A 4,636-nucleotide genomic window follows, 5' to 3' on the forward strand; every position below is an offset into this window, starting at 1 on the left:
CTGAGCACTGGACCATGTTCTTTGACGGATCCAAGATGTTGAACGGTTCTGGTGCTGGATTAGTTCTGGTATACCCCCGAGGAGACAAGCTCAGACATGTCCTCCAGATTCACTTTGATTCCTCCAACAATGAAGCAGAATATGAAGCACTCCTGTATGGGTTGTGCATGGCCATCTCACTCGGCGTCCGTCGCCTCATGATCTATGGCGACAGATTTGGTAGTTAATCAAGTGATGAAGGAGTGGGACGTCAGAAGTCCAGCCATGACTGGTTACTGCAACGCGGTGAGAAAGCTTGAGAAGAAGTTCGAGGGGTTAGAACTCCACCACATCCCCCGATTGAAAAATCAAGCAGCCGATGAATTGGCAAAGATAGGTTCCAAGAGAGAAGCCATTCCCAGCAATGTGTTCTTGGAGCATATTCACACGCCGACAGTTCAGGAAGACCCTTTCACTGAAGAGCCTCCACAACCTAAGAGCGCCACGGATCCGAATGAAGTCGAGGTCCCAGCTATGGTCGACCTGATCATGGAGGTTCTGGCCATTAATCCCGACTGGACGGTGCCCTACATTGCGTACATCCTCAGGAAAGAGCTCCCAGAGGATGAAGAAGAAGCTCGACAGATCGTCCGTCGATCCAAGGCCTTTACTGTGATAAGAGGGCAGCTGTTCAGAGAAAGTGTGACTGGAGTCGGTCAGAAGTGCATAACACCAGAAGAAGGTCGAATGATCCTCAATGGCATCCACTCGGGGACCTGTGGTCACCATGCGTTCTCTCGGGCCATCGTGTCTAAAGCATACCGAGCTGGATTCTATTGGCCATGAGCAAATGAGATGGCAAAAGATATAGTCGACAGATGTGAAGGCTGTCAATTTTACTCCGATATGTCTCACAAGCCAGCGTCAGCCCTGAAGACCACCCCCCTCGTCTGGCCCTTTGCTGTTTGGGGACTGGATATGGTTGGACCGCTGAGAACCGGCAAAAGCGGCTTCACTCACGTGCTCGTTGCAGTCGACAAGTTTACCAAATGGATCAAAGCTAAACCTATCAAGAACCTTGACGCTAGCATCGCTGTCAGTTTTATCAGAGAATTGACATTCAGATATGGAGTCCCACACAGCATCATCATGGACAACGGATCGAACTTCGATTCCGATGAGTTCAGAGCTTTCTGCGCCTCTCAGGGCACTCGAGTCGACTATGCTTCTGTTGCTCACCCGCAGTCGAACGGACAAGCAGAAAGAGCCAATGGCCTAATTCTCAAAGGACTGAAACCCCGACTGATGCGTGATCTCAAACACGCAGCAGGTGCTTGGATTGATGAACTTCCGTCAGTTCTGTGGGGTTTAAGGACAACTCCTAATCGGTCGACTGGAAGAACTCCTTTCTTCTTAGTCTATGGAGCCGAAGTTGTTCTGCCAAGTGACTTGCTCCACAATGCACCCCGAGTTGAACTCTTCTCTGAAGCGGAAGCAGAGCAGGCCCGACAAGATTCAGTCGATCTCTTAGAGGAGGAAAGAGAGATGGCCTTGATCCGCTCGACCATTTATCAACAAGATTTGCGTCGATTCCACGACCAGGAATATGAGGGGTCGGGCCTTTCAAGAAGGAGACTTGGTTCTTCGAGTGGATCAGCAGAAACCACACAAGCTCGCTCCAACTTGGGAAGGCCCCTTCATCGTCACCAAAGTTCTCCACAACGGAGCATACCATCTTTACAGTATCGAGCATCAGAAAGACGAGCCACGGGCTTGGAACGCGGAGCTGCTCCGCCCCTTTTATACTTAAACACTCGTTCGAATAAAATGTAATAAGCGACACCTTTTGTAATTCGTTTATCAAAGACAAGAGCTTACGGTTCTCTCATTCGATTGTGTTGTTCTTATTTACTTCTGAAATCCCCCAGTGGGTGGGCTTAGTCGCGAATCCGTTCCGCCTAAGTTCGAAAAAATCCTACCGAGTGGAGAGCAATCCTCCCACTCGAGGGCTTAGCTGCAGTCGAGCACTCGCCTAAGTTCTCTCACTAAGAGGCTTAACGGCAGTCCAGCACTCGCTTAAGTTTGAAAAATTCCTACCAAGTGGAGAGCAATCCTCCCACTCGGGGGCTTAGCTGTAGTTGAGCACTCGCCTAAGTTCTCTCACTAAGAGGCTTAACGGCAGTCCAGCACTCGCCCAAGTTTGAAAAATTCCTACCGAGTGGAGAGCAATCCTCCCCCTCGGGGGCTTAACGGCAGTCCAGCACTCGCCTAAGTTTGAAAAATTCCTACCGAGTGGAGAGCAATCCTCCCACTCGGGGGCTTAGCTGTAGTCGAGCACTCGCCTAAGTTCTCTCGCTAAGAGGCTTAACGGCAGTCCAACACTCGCCTAAGTTTGAAAAATTCCTACCGAGTGGAGAGCAATCCTCCCACTCGGGGGCTTAGCTGCAGTCGAGCACTCGCCTAAGTTCTCTCACTTAGAGTCTTAACGGCAGTCCAGCACTCGCCTAAGTTTGAAAAAATCCTACCGAGTGGAGAGCAATCCTCCCACTCGGGGGCTTAGCTGCAATCGAGTACTCGCCTAAGTTCTCTCACTAAGAGGCTTAACGGCAGTCCAGCACTCGCCTAAGTTTGAAAAAATCCTACCGAGTGGAGAGCAATCCTCCCACTCGGGGGCTTAGCTGCAGTCGAGTACTCGCCTAAGTTCTCTCACTAAGAGGCTTAACGGCAGTCCAGCACTCGCCTAAGTTTGAAAAAATCCTACCGAGTGGAGAGCAATCCTCCCACTCGGGGGCTTAGCTGCAGTCCAGTACTCGCCTAAGTTCTCTCACTAAGAGGCTTAACGGCAGTCCAGCACTCGCCTAAGTTTGCCTACCGAGTGGAGAGCAATCCTCCCACTCGGGGGCTTAGCTGCAGTCGAGTACTCGCCTAAGTTCTCTCACTAAGAGGCTTAACGGCAGTCCAGCACTCGCCTAAGTTTGAAAAAATCCTACCGAGTGGAGAGCAATCCTCTCACTCGGGGGCTTAGCTGCAGTCGAGCACTCGCCTAAGTTCTCTCACTAAGAGACTTAACGGCAGTCCAGCACTCGCCTAAGTTTGAAGAAATCCTACCAAGTGGAGAGCAATCCTCCCACTCGGGGGCTTAGCTGCAGTCCAGTACTCGCCTAAGTTTGAGACCCATCCCTATCCGCAAGGACGACGAGGTACAGGTCGACTGCAACCTTCTCCTTCGGAGCTGCGGCACAAATACAACGTCCGCTCCATCCCTATCCGCAAGGACGACGAGGTGCAGGTCGATTGCAACCTTCTCCTTCGGATCTACGGCACAAATACAACGTCCGCTCCATCCCTATCCGCAAGGACGACGAGGTGCAGGTCGACTGCAACCTTCTCCTTCAGAGCTGCGGCACAAATATAATGTCTGCTCCATCCCTATCCGCAAGGACGACGAGGTGTAGTGAGCAAAGTCCATCCGAAGGCAAACACAAGCACATTCGGAGATAAACCAAATTCAGATAAATCTTATAAAAGTTCCAAGCAGCAAATCGAAAGTACTCGGGCACCAAGCCCGAAGGAGTTTAACGGTTACAGAAACCACTCGGCATTCCGAGGCAAATTTAAAGCGTATCCAAGTTTCATAAGATTGTTCACTCGGCCGGGGGAGGGCTGGCAGGCTCCACGAATGAGTCCAGATCGATCCCATCAGCGATCCGAGTGGCGGCAGCAATGAAAGTCTCCATGAAGGACTGGAAGTCGTGCTTTTTGGTGTTAGCGACTTTGATCGCAGCCAGCTTGTCTTCACGAGCCTCCTTGCAATGGACTCGCACCAGGGACAGGGCTACATCAGCACCACACCGGACGGAGGATTTCTTCCATTCTTGCACTCGGTCAGGGATCTCGTTCAGTTGAGTCATCAGAGATTCCAGATCATTCTGAAGCGTCGCCCCCGGCCAAAGCGTCGAGTCGATTCGAGAGACAACCTCCTTCAGGCGTGCGAGGTAGCTTGTGGCGCTGGCGATACGGGACTCCAGTCGGAGCACGTTCATCGCAGTTTTGTCGCAGACTGGGGAAGCGATAGGGTCCAGACCCATCTCGACCCTTCCAGTTTCTTCGTCGAAGTCATGGCAGAGTTCTGCGGCCAAAAGTCAGTCCATCAACCGAGCAAATCCGATTGCAAGCATCAACACAGTCGGATTAAAAGAAATACCTTCCAGCGCGAGATAAAGCTTCTTGGCGAGGGTCCTCAGATAAGCTTTTGTGTCATTCCTCTTGCGGATCGCAGACTCCAACTTTTCGTTCAGGATGACCTTGTCCTTCTTCAGGCTGGTCACTTCGCGGTTAGCTTCATTAAGACAAGATTTCAGTTTATTCACCTCTCCTTCAAGCGTTCCGATTGAAGCAAGCTTCTTGTCTGCGAGAGCGGTTTTGTCTTGGGCTGCTTTTTGCGCGGCGGCGAGGTCCGAGTCCTTCTTGTCCAGAGCCAACTTCATTTTCTCTGCAAAAGAAGTAATCGAATCAAAGAAGAGATCAAAGAGATATATTGAAATTCAGTCGACAATCAGTTACCTTCCATACCAGCGGCCTCGTCTTGAGCTTTTTTCAGATTTTGTTGAGGCAATTCCAAGTCTAAGTTGAGTTGCCTCTGCTTCTCTTCGAGTTC

This window comes from Triticum urartu, chromosome 2 (genome assembly GCF_003073215.2).
Source record: "Triticum urartu cultivar G1812 chromosome 2, Tu2.1, whole genome shotgun sequence".
Taxonomy (NCBI): Eukaryota; Viridiplantae; Streptophyta; class Magnoliopsida; order Poales; family Poaceae; genus Triticum; species Triticum urartu.